Source organism: Theropithecus gelada, chromosome 10 (genome assembly GCF_003255815.1).
Source record: "Theropithecus gelada isolate Dixy chromosome 10, Tgel_1.0, whole genome shotgun sequence".
In the NCBI taxonomy this organism is placed as follows: domain Eukaryota; kingdom Metazoa; phylum Chordata; class Mammalia; order Primates; family Cercopithecidae; genus Theropithecus; species Theropithecus gelada.
The window spans coordinates 96,335,955-96,348,677 of NC_037678.1; the positions used below are offsets into that span (position 1 = coordinate 96,335,955).

The 12,723-nt window shown below is 39.8% G+C and overlaps 1 pseudogene; it reads right to left on the reverse strand.

Moving 5' to 3' along the window:
• Positions 1-7,022: 7,022 nt before the first annotated feature.
• Positions 7,023-8,251, reverse strand: LOC112633819 (annotated as a pseudogene).
• Positions 8,252-12,723: the final 4,472 nt, after the last annotated feature.

Consider the following 12,723-nt stretch of genomic DNA (forward strand, 5'->3'; position numbering starts at 1 on the left):
CTAGTTTTTTTTTTTGTTTTTTTTTTTGTTTTTTTTTGTATTTTTTTAAGTAGAGACGGGGTTTCACCGTGTTAGCCAGGATGGTCTCGATCTCCTGACCTCGTGATCCACCCGTCTTGGCCTCTCAAAGTGCTGGGATTACAAGCTTCAGCCACCGTGCCCGGCTGGTGGTATTCTTGATGAAACCACATCATCTGAATCTATCAGATGAACCCCAAATTAAGTGTCATTTAATAAAATAATTTACTCTCAAAAACAGTCAAGGTCGTGGAAAAAAAAGACTGAGGAATTGTTTCATATTAAAGGAAATGAGACATGACAGCTGATTGCAAGACATAATCAAAGACTTTCTTTTGCTATAAAGGACATTAAATGGAACAACAGCAAAATCTGATGGAGATACATAAATTATAAAGAGTATTATATCAAGGTGTGTTAATTTCCTAATTTTAATAACTGTACTGCTGTTGTGAAGAGAAGATACTTGTTATTTTATAAGAGCTTTGCTGAGATATAATTTTTGTACCATAAAATTCATCCTATTAAAAATTCATTCCATGGTTTTAGCATATTCATAGTTATGGAATTATCACTTAGATTGTTTTAGAATATTTTCTTTGCTCCAAAAAGAAAACCATTAGCAGCCATTTAGCCACTGTTCCTTCCTTCCTCCTTCCAGCCTCTGGCAACCACGAATCTACTTTTTACCTCTGTGGATTTGCCTATTTGAACAGTCCATGTAAATGGAAACATCCAATATGTGGCCTTTGTGTCTGACTTCCCTCACTTAGCAGAATGTCTTCAAGGTTCATGCGGGTTGCAGCATGTCAGAATGTCACTCTTGTTTTGGCTGAGTAGTATTCCACTGTGTGGGTCTACCACCTTGTGTTTATCCATTTATCAGTGGACAGACATTCGGGTTGTGAATAGTGCTTCTATGAACATTTGTGAATAAGTATTTGTAAGTATTTGTTTGAATATCTGTCTTCAATCATGTAGGGTATATATCCAGAAGTTGAACTGCTATATGGTATTTTTATTTTTAACTTTTTTTTTTTTTTTAAGTTAGGGTCTTACTCTGTCACCCAGGCTAGAGTGCAGTGGCGCTATCTCAGCTCACTGCAACCTTGATCTCCTGGGCTCAAGCAATCCTTCCATCTCAGCCTTCCAAGTAGCTGGGACTACAGGCACCCACCAACACGCCCTGCTAATTTTTTGTATTTTTTTTAGAGATGGCGTCTCACTGTGTATCCCAGGCTGGTCTTGAACTCCTGGCCTCAAGCAATCCTCCTGCCTTGGCCTCCCAAAATATTGGGATTACAATAATGAACCACTGTGCCACGCCTATTTTTAACTTTTTGAGGAATTCTCAAACTGTTTTCCAGAACAACTGCTCCATTTTACAATCCCACCAGCAATGCATGAGAGTTCTAATTTCTCTCTCTCTCTTTTTTTTCTCCCCAGACTGAGTCTCACTGTCACTCAGACTGGAGTGCAGTGGCATGATCTTGGCTCACTGAAGCCTCTTTCCCGGGTTCAAGTGATTCTCCTGCCTCAGCCTCCAGAGTAACTGGAATTATAGGCCTGCACCACCACACCTGGCTAATTTTTTTTGTATTTTCAATAGAGATGGAGTTTCGACATGTTGACCAGGGTGGTCTTGAACACCTGACTTCAAGTGATCCGCCCACCTTGGCCTCCCGAAGTGCCAGGATCACAGGCTTGAGCCACTGCACCCGGCTGAGAGTTCTAATTTCTTCACATCCTCACCAACACTTGTTTTCCTCTCCTTTGTTTAAATCAGAGACAACCTAATGAAAGTGAAGTGGTATCTCATAGTTCCGATTTTCATTCCATGATGTCTAATGATGTTGAGCATATTTTCATAGCTTTGTTGGCCCTTTGTATGTTTTCACTGGAGAAAAGTATATTCAAGACCTTTCACCATTTTTTAATTGGGTTGTTTAAGTTCTGAGAGTTATTTATATGTTCTGGAAAGTAAGCCCTTCTTACACATATAATTCGCAAATATTTTCTCTCATCCTGCAGATTTTCTTTTCACTTCTTAAAAGTGTTCTTTGATGCACAAAAGTTTTTAATTTTGATGGGTTGCAATTTATCTAGCTTTTCTTTTGCCATCTGTGTCATAGCTATTGTCATAGCATTATATTGCCAAATTCAAAGTTATGAAGATTTATCCCTACATTTTTCTCCTAAAAGTTTTACAGTCTTAGCTCTGTGTTTAGATCTTTGATCCACTTTGAGTTAATCTTTGTATACAGTATGCAGTATAGTCATTCTTTTGCATGTGGATATACAGTTGCCCCAGAATTATTTGTCGAAGAGACTTTTTCCCAATAAATGATCTTGGCACCCTTGTTGAAAATTAATTGAACATAGATGTATTGGTTTATTTCTGGACTCTCAGTTCCATTTCATTGGTCCATCGTTATGCTACAACCATGCTTCTTTGGTTACTGTAGCTTTGTAGTCAAACTTTGAAATTGGAAAGTGTGTGTCTTCAAACTTTATTTCTTTTCCAAGATTGTTTTGGCTATTTGGGGTCTCTTGCAATTCCAGATGAATTTTAGAATCAGCTTTTTCATTTCTGCAAAAGAAAAAAAAAAAAAGACCATTGGTATTTTGAAAGGCATTGCGATGCATCTGTAGGTCACTTTCAGGAGCACTGCCATTCTAACAATTCTATGTCTCCCAATCCACAAACACAAAGTGGCTTCCCATTTGGGTCTTTTTAAGTTTCTTTCAGCAATGTTTTATAATTTTCAGTGCATAAATCTTGCACCTCTTGGTTTAAATTTGTTCCTGTGTACTTTATTCTTTTTTATGCTATTATAAATAGAATTGTTTTCTTTTTTGATTTTTTTAATAGGGACAGGATCTTGCTCTGTTGCCCAGGCTGGAGTACAATGGTGATCCTAGCTCACTGTAGTCTCAAACTCCTGGGCTCAAGTGATCCTCCTACCTCAACCTGCTGAGTAGCTGGGACTATAGGCAAACGCCACCACACCTGGCAATTTTTTTTAAGAGACTGGGTCTTGCTCTCTTGCCTAGGCTGGTTTTGTACTCCTGGCCTCAAGCAATCCTCCTACCTCAGTCTCCAGAAGTGCTGGGATTACAGGCATGAGCCACCACAGTCAGACAAGATTGTTTTCTTAATTTATTTCTCAGGTTGTTCATTGCCAGTGTACAGAAGTACAACTAATTTAATGTATTGACCTTGTACACTGCAAATTTGCTGAACTGGTTTATTAGCACTAGTGGATTTTTTGTGAATTGCTTAAATTTTTTTATATGTAAAATTATGTCATATGCAATAGAGATAATTTTACTTCTTGCTTTCCAATTTAGATGCCTTTTTTTCTTGTCTAATTTCTTTGGCTAGAACTTCTAGTGAAATGTTGAATGGAAGTGGCAAAAGTGGGTATCCATTCCTTATTCCTGATTTTATAAGGAATGATGTCAGTCTTTCACCATTGACTGGGATGTTAGTTGTGGGATTTTCACAAATGTTCTTTATTATATTGAAGAAGTTTCCTTCTACTCCTAGTTTGTCAATTGCTTTTATCACAAAAAGGTGTTCAATTTTGTCAAATGCTTTTTCTGCATTGATGGAGGTGATCATGTTTCTTTCCTTCATTCTATTAATGTAGTATATCCACCGGATTGATTTTCATATATTGAACCACTCTTGCATTCCTGGAATAAGTCCCACTTGGTTATGATGTGTACTTCTCTAAAGATGTTGAATTAGATTTGCTAGTTTTTTGTATTTATACTGCTATGGACTGAATTGTGTTCCCCCAAAATTTATAGATTAAATCTCTAACCCCTAATATGGCTGATTTAGAGATAGGGCCTTTAGAAGGTAATTAAGGTTAATAAGTTCCTAAGGCCTAAATCAACAGGATTGGTGGCCTTATAAGAAGAGGAAGAGAGAAATATCTCTCCCTCTCTCTTTCATCACATGCACTCAGAGCTAAGGCCATCTGAGTACTGCAGTGACAAGGTGGCCATCTGCAAATCAGGAAAGAGCCCCCTCCAGACAACTCACTGGGCCTTCATCTGGGACTTCCAGGCTCCAGTACTGTGAGAAATAAATGTCTGTTGTTTAAACCACCCAATCTATAGCATTTTGTTATGGCAACCCAACCTGATTAATATGTGTACTAACAATGGATATGATCTATATTTTTCTTTTCTTGTGACGTCTGTATCTGACTTTGGTATCAGGGTAATGCTGGCCTCAGATAATTAGTTAGAAAGCTTTCCCTCCTCTTCTATTTTTTGGAAGAGTTTGAGAAGGATTGTTGTTAATTCTTGTGTGAGCACTACTTTGCAATCCTTAATGACACACATGCAGATATTCACATAATAAATCTTAAGATATCTATGTATTGACAAAGTATTGAAATACATACATAAACTACCAGGTAAGACTAACAGTCTGAATATAGGGGTTCAGCATTTTATTCTTCCTTAAACGATATCTTCTGTTTGGGAAAATAATTTTAGTGTTAAATTTGCAATAACATATTGTTTTTAATGTGTATGCCCAACAGTGATTTTTATATAGACAGTTTTCAATATTTCATTGTTTCTCAGCATACTCCAACTCATTAAATCTTTCCCAGTCTTCCTCCTGGGCATGCATATATGTCAACACCAGTTCATTTTCCCATCCAGGGTACTCATTGAGCCTTGCGTTTCAGGAAACTTTGACCTGAGTATAACATACCAAGGACAAAATCTCTGTGACAGGTGACACAAATAAATATCGAAAACTTAAATTCACCAGAACAGAGAACCACCACAGTCTCGTGTTGGATGTCAAGAAAAGTGCCACGAATTTCATCACCAGGAAGGTGTCCTAGAAACATCAATAAAGCTCTTAATGCTAAAAGAAAAAAAATAATTTCTGCAGATTTCAAATACGATCTTTTCAGAATATACTTTCACGACTCAGCCTCCTGACATAACTGAGACTCCAGGTGCACACCACCACACTCAGTTGATATTTCTTACATTTTTTTTAGTGATGGGGTCTTGAAATGCCCAGGCTGGTCTGAAACTACTCCTGGAATCTAGCAATCCTCCCACCACGGCCTCCCAAAATGTTGGGATTACAGGTGTGAGCCTCCACCCAGCCAGAAGATACTTTTCCTACAAACTTGTGTTCATAGCTTATATGTCTGTTATACAACTAAAGTGAAAGAGCAATGAACAGAGTAAACACATATTTGGTCTGAGGTATAATTCCATGGACTTTCCATGGATCATCAATTTTCAAAAATTTAGAATGCATGGAATTGTACTCAACATTACACTGTGATGAAAAGACTGCAATGGCACATTAGGGCCTTGCAGCCATCTCAGGTTGTCATTGTGAACATTGGTCATAGTTTAATAAAACTGGGGAAATGCTGAAGTCAGCTTAAAAGAATTCTGAAGAATAAGATTTACTATTAGTACCCTGAGAAGTCTTGAGCTACCTTAGAAACAAGAAACAAAACCTAATAACATTTAAAGTTGGAGCAGAAAAAAATCCAGTCAACCTGAAATTTTTTTTAATGACAACTTTTCAGTTAGAATTTTTGTTTTGAGAAAAATAAGCTTAGTATAGAAATAAGATAAGAAAAAGACATAAGAGATAAGAAATAAGATAAGAAAAATAAGTTTAGTATAGAAATAATATAGCCAATTTCTTTTCCATAAAATCAGAAAGTGGTAGTAAATCTGTCCATTATATTGAAGACCACCAAAAATGGGATTGCTGCCATGCATTTCAAATAGGAAAATGTTATGGACATTTTAATGTGTAAAAGGTATTTTCCTGCAGTAGCCCCTGAGGTATTAATATTTTGTTTTTCAGGAAGTTGACTCTCTATTAGGATATACCTATTTTTAAAGATTAGTAACTAATCATAATTTCCTTAATAAGGGAGCAAGTACCAAATTTCAAGAGAGCCATTATGATAATTCGTTCAGATTTTTCACAAAGGTTTCTCTAGCTGTTTCCAAACAGTCTATGGAAAACTCACCCTTTAGGGATAAAACACTTGAGAACAACTGAAGTGTACAATGTAATCCTGAATTAACATAGCAATTATTTTACAAAAAAAAAAAATATATCAACAAGAAACATAATCTTTGGGATAATAGTAAAAGAAAGAAACAAAATGAACGTAAATGACTCCAAAGCTGAATTTACCTGGACTTCTTCAGAAACTCCATTTTATGCCATCCAGGTCTGAGTTAATTAAAGGAACCTGTGAAAACAGTCGCATGTGTCTGTGTTTTTGTGAAAAGAAAAAATCGGTTTCCTTTATTTGAGGTCTAAAGTATTTTTCTCTTCCTCCATTCTTCCTCTTTAGCGGGTTGTAAATTCTTATGATTTGTCAGTAAGTTAGAATTCATAAACTCTTCATGGGTGGGTGTGTCTTGTGTATTCTAGCCTACTAAGGAATAAATTTCCAAAGCAGCTTGTTTTTCCCTTAAAATAATTAATTAGCTAACCAGTTTAAGAAGGAAGTTGCAGAAGGGAGGACAAAGCACCAGTGATCTCGCTTCTCAGTTTCAATAATTTGAAATTATGACTCATCAGAGAAAATGACTGATACTCTGCTTATCAGAACACTGCTAACTTTCTATCGATGAATGTGAGTCATACAGCCACCAAAGAAAAAATGAAGAGCCACCTGACAGAGACAAATATATTGTGGCCGGAGGAAAGAGATTATTCAGAGACACACATAGCTCTTTGATTTCTTTGATCCCTAGGGAATATTTCAAAGTTTGCAGAAAAGAAAAGCAGCAGACGTCTTCTGGAGGAGAATCAATCTGATTTTCAAATTTAATGGCCAAAAAGATGGCATTTGTACTTGGCCTCACATTTAAATTAGTTAGAACTTCAAAAATGCTAACTTTCCTAGTTCCAAGAAACAAGCATTCATTTTCCTCTTTGAGTGTCTAATACTGGTTAAAATTCAGTGTTTCTAGAGACTTCAATCATCAGTTCTACTAAACAAGGTAACGTTATCATTGTATCCGGGGCTGAACACTCCAAGTTCTCTAAAACTTGTAAACAGGATTGCTCTCATTGCCAATCAGAGAGATGACTTCTTTCTTAGCAGTGGATGTCAGCTTACTCCAGGTAATGTCAGTATTTTTAAAAGCATGTAGAAGAAAGATGCCAAAGATAATAGTGAAGAATCCACTTAGGTTCTTGATGATATCTCCAGCCTTCATGCCATACCACTCTTGGAGTAAGATGGCAGAGCAAGTCACTACCATGGATGTGAAGAACGCAAAATAAATGGGAGTCACAGGAGATGTAGTAACGGTGTCCAGGGCCTTGAGATAGTTAATCTGTGTAGTCACCAAAAGCACAAGTATAGCCAGCAAAACAGTGACCAGGGGATGCTTCTAAACTGTCTTCCATTCTAGTAATTCCTTAATGGCAATTCCCAGGCCTTTGGCAGAAAAAACTGAAAATGCTCCAGTCAAAGAACAGATTGAAATATAGACCAATATATTGATCTGTCCTTTCTTGGGAGCCACAATCAAAATCAGTACCAAGAAGATCACAATTATGATCACAGCAAAGGAAATAAATCCTGGGTCTCTCAATTTCATTTCCATTTCATGCAAAGAAGTGACTTCCTCTTCTTGTGGGGGATGGATAACCATCACAGTTGACCCCAATATGCAGCCTGTTTTCCCATAAATGTTCAAGTGCTCATTTAAAAAATAAGAAGATAATATTGCACTTACGAGAACACTCAGAGGGCCGGGAGGGTTGGGGTGACCAAAATGGCAGGTGCAAAAGCATAAGCCACAAAATGTACAGCCTCTCCTGCTCCCACGGCTAGCACTCCTGCCCCCTAGAGCCATCTTTCAGGTCAGAATGTCCACCTTGTCCAGCTCTAGTGACGCCTTTTTTGACCAGTTGCAAGAGACCCTTCTTTTTCAATATGAAGCTGGAGCCAATAAAAATACTGGAGGTTACTGCCAGTACCTAGCCCACATAAAGACTGTATTTGTTTTCTACGTTTGCCGAAATGCTCAAGTTGGTTATGCTGGAATTCAGGTCCGTGTAGAGGACCGGAGAAGCCAGCAGCTGTGACACTTCTGTGATCTCACACCAAGCCTGGGAGGAGTTTGGACAGACCAGAGACAGCACATATCCTTCTTGGCAGGGCTCTCTGTGCCACAGCCTCACATGGGCCCCCATGTCCCTGGACGGGGCTCCTGGATGCAGATGCTCTCTCCTCAGTCACCTGGGCCTCTCCTCCCCATGGACCTGCCAGATTGTTGTTAATTCTTTTTTAAAGAAAACTGCTCTATTGAGGTAAAATGAACATATAAAAAGCTGTATATATTGAATGTATCCATTTCGATAAGTTTGGGGATAAGTTGTACCTGTGAAACCATCACCACCATCAAGGTTATAAACACATCCATCACCTCCCAAAGTTTCCTCCCACCCCTTTATTATTGTTATTATTATTGTTATTGAGACAGAGTCTTGCTCTGTCACCCAGGCTGGGGTGCAGTGGCATGATCATGGCTCACTCCAACCTCCGCCTCCCAGACTTAAGTGATCCTCCCACATCAGCCTCCTGAGCAGCTGGGATCACAGGCACAGGCCACCATGCCCAGCTAATTTTTGTATTTTTAGTAGAGACAGGGTTTCACCGTGTTGGCCAGGATGATCTTGAACTCCTGACCTCAAGTTATCCACCTACCTTGGCCTCCCAAAGTGCTGGGATTACAGCTGTGAACCACTGCACCCAGCCCCTTTATTATTTGTATTTGGATTTTGTTTTTGTCACTGTTTTGATAATAACACCATAAGATCAACTTGCCTTAGTAAATTTTAGGTATACAATGCAGTATTTTTAGCTATAGGCATCATGCCGCACAGATCTCCAGAGCTCATTCATCCTGGATAACTGAAGCTTGGTACCTTCTGATCATCATCTCCCCATTTCCCCCTCCTTCCAGCCCATGAAAACCACCATTCTACTCTCTGTTTTTTTTTTTTTTCTTTTGAGACAGAGTCTTGCCCTGTTGCCCAGGCTGGAGTGCAGTGGCCAGATCTCAGCTCACTGCAAGCTCCGCCTCCCGGGTTTACACCATTCTCCTGCCTCAGCCTCCTGAGTAGCTGGGACTATAGGCGCCCGCCACCTTACCCAGCTAGTTTTTGTATTTTTTTGGTAGAGACAGGGTTTCACCGCATTAACCAGGATGGTCTCGATCTCCTGACCTCGTGATCTGCCCGTCTCGGCCTCCCAAAGTGCTGGGATTACAGGCTTGAGCCACCACGCCCAGCCTACTCTCTGCTTTTAGGAGTTTGATTATTTTAGAGTCCACATTGCTATGGTTTGAATGATGACATCCCTCCAAAATTTATGTTGAAGCCATCCCCAATGCAGTAGTATTAAGAGGTATGGTCTTTGGGATGTGATTAAGTCATGAGGGCTCTACTCTTATGAATGGGATTAGCACCCTTATTTAAAGGCTCAAGGTCAAAAGGAGTGCTCTCTCACCCTTCTGTCTTCCTCCATGTGAGAACACATGCATCTCCTCTGGAGGAAGCAGCAACAAGACACCATCTTGGAAGCAGGGAGCAGCCTTCATCAGACACCAATGCTAGTGTCTTGATCTTAGACTTCCCAGCCTCCAGAAACATAAGAAACAAATTTCTGCTGTTTATAAGTTACCCAGTCCCAGATATTTTGTTATAGCAGCACAAATGGACTAAGATACACCCATAAATGAGATCCTGCAGTATTTGTCTTTCTGTGCCTGGCTTACTTTGTTTAACATAATGTCCTCCGGGTCCATCTATGTCATCACAAATGGCAGGATTTCCTTCTTTTTAAGGACTAAATAATATTCCTTTGTATGTATATACTATAATTTTTTTTTATTAAGTGAAATCAAGTTTGTTAAGGAAGTAAAGGAATATAAGAATGACTACTCTGGCCGGGCGCGGTGGCTCAAGCCTGTAATCCCAGCACTTTGGGAGGCCGAGACGGGCGGATCACGAGGTCAGGAGATCGAGACCATCCTGGCTAACACGGTGAAACCCTGTCTCTACTAAAAATACAAAAAAACTAGCCGGGTGAGGTGGCGGGCGCCTGTAGTCCCAGCTACTCGGGAGGCTGAGGCAGGAGAATGGCATGAACCCGGGAGGCGGAGCTTGCAGTGAGCCAAGATCACGCCACTGCACTCCAGCCTGGGCGGCAGAGCAAGACTCTGTCTCAAAAAAAAAAAAAAAAAAAGAATGACTACTCCATAAGCAGAGCAGTCCTGAGGCTGCTGGGTGGCTGTTTTTATGGTTCTCTTGATTATGTGCTAAACAAGGGATGGATTATTCATGAGTTTTCAAGGAAAGGGGTGGGCAATTACCAGAACTGAGGGTTCCTCCCCTTTTTAGACCATATAGGGTAACTTCCTGACGTTGTCATGGCATTTATAAACTGTTGTGGTGTTGGTGGGATGTCTCTTAGCATGCTAATGCATTATAATTAGTGTATAATGAGCCAGAGGTCACTTTCATTGCCATCTTGGTTTTGATGGGCTTTGGCCAGCTTCTTTACCGCATTCTTTTATCAGCAAGGTTTTTGTAACCTGTATCTTGTGCCAACCTCCTATCTCATTCTGTAACTTAGAATGCCTAACCTCCTGGGATGCAGCTCCGTGGGTCTCAGCCTTATTTTACCCAGCCCCTATTCAAGATTGAGTTGCTCTGGTTCAAACACCTCTGGCGTATTTCCCCCCTCCCTTTTACAAGGGAACCCTTAATCCTAAAGGCTGTAAGCAGATGAAATCTATCCTCTTCAACTTCTTCAGGCTGAAGAGGGGCAATGATATTCCCACCTAACTATTAGGGCATCTCATATCCAGGGTAGAGAGGAGCTGACTCAGAAAGCATCATTATGGTGAAAAACAGCCCCAAAACAACTGATGAGACTAGAATCTAATAACAAGTGTACCATAGTTTTTGAAACATAATTTTTCTCTCTCCAGTCTCACATTTTTACTAAAGACAAATCATGGTAGGATGGATTTGTTTCAAAAAATAAGCTTTAGCCTTATACTTGGTCAGATTATTTGTAAAGTGCAGCAAGAATAATTTTTCACATAGGCTTTTTTAATTGGCTTTGATGGAACGTTGTTCCATAAAATGAATCTCAGATAAGACTTTTTTCAAAGCCAAGCCCAGCGTTGAGTTTGTACCCTCAAATACCTATAAGTTGGAAAATTCCTTTCCTCTTGAGGTCACAAGGTAATATGGGGCTCCTGGGCCTGTTAGAAAGTGACATGCTTGGCCAGGCACTGTGGCTCAAGCCTGTAATCCCAGCACTTTGGGAGGCCAAGGAAGGCACACAATGAGGTCAGGAGTTTGAGACCAGCCTGGCCAATATGGTGAAACCCTGTCTCTACTAAAAATACAAAAATCAGTTGGGCTTGGTGGTGTGCACCTGTAGTCCCAGCTACTTGGGAGGCTGAGGCAGCAGAATTGCTTGAACCTGGGAGGTGGAGGTTGCAGTGAGCTGAGATTGCACCACTGCACTCCAGCCTGGGTGACAGAGTGAGACTCCATCTCAAAAAAAAAAAAAAAAAAAGTGACATTCTTTACTTACCACAGGTTGGAAACCCTGTACAGGGACTATGCAGACAATGTATGAGGCCAGTTTTCCCAAGGGATTTTATTGGCTCTATAAGTCAAGTTTGATTCCTAAAAGGAAAGCATGCCATTCCAGTCAAAGCCTTGATAAATTAAGCAGTTTCTCCAATTGTGTCCTGTTACAAAAGAAAACAGATTATTATTGCACTTATGCAAATAACTATATTGCCATAAGTTAAGAATACTCACAAATAGTTTTCAAATTCTGGAGAAAATAGGTAGAGAGAAACAAATATGCTCCAAATTTTGTTCACAGGAGTATACCTTACTCAATTGTTAAAAGCTGTATATAGCTCAAAAGAAAAGTTTCCTTGACTCTGGAAAACAAAACAAAGGATCTTCAGCATTTTAAGCAAAAAATTTCAAAAGGATTACTTCAGTTTTCTATTAGATCAGTCCATGCAGTTAACTCCTGTTCTGTTTGATATTCATGAACATTTCAGCTCTCCAAGAGAGTTCCAAAAGTTTTTTTTCCCTATTTTAACATCACAGTCTCCAAAGGTTATCAGATACCTGCATTCAGGAACATCTGTCAAAGTCCTATAGATGATTATAAACCTCATTTTAAATAGGATCAAAGCAAGACAATTGCCTGTGAATGACAAAAAATCTTAGGACAGTTACTATTAAAGCCAAAATAGACTAAGAAATTTGGTTACTTCTTGCTGGCTGTCAAGATGGCTGAATAGGAATAGTTCCGGTCTGTAACTCCCAGTGAGATCAATGCAGAAAGCAGGTGATTTCTGCATTTCCAACTGAGGTACCCAGCTCTTTCATTGGGACTGAATAGACAGTTGGGTGCAGCCCACGGAGGGTGAGCCAAAGCAGGATGGGGCATCACCTCACCCAGGAAGTGCAAGGGGTCAGGGAACTCCCTCCCCTAGCCAAGGGAAGCCGTGAGGGACTATGATGTGAGGAATGGTGCCTTCTGGCCCAGATACTATGCTTTTCCCACAGTATTGACAACGTGCAGACCAGGAGATTCCCTCGGGTGCCTACACCACCAG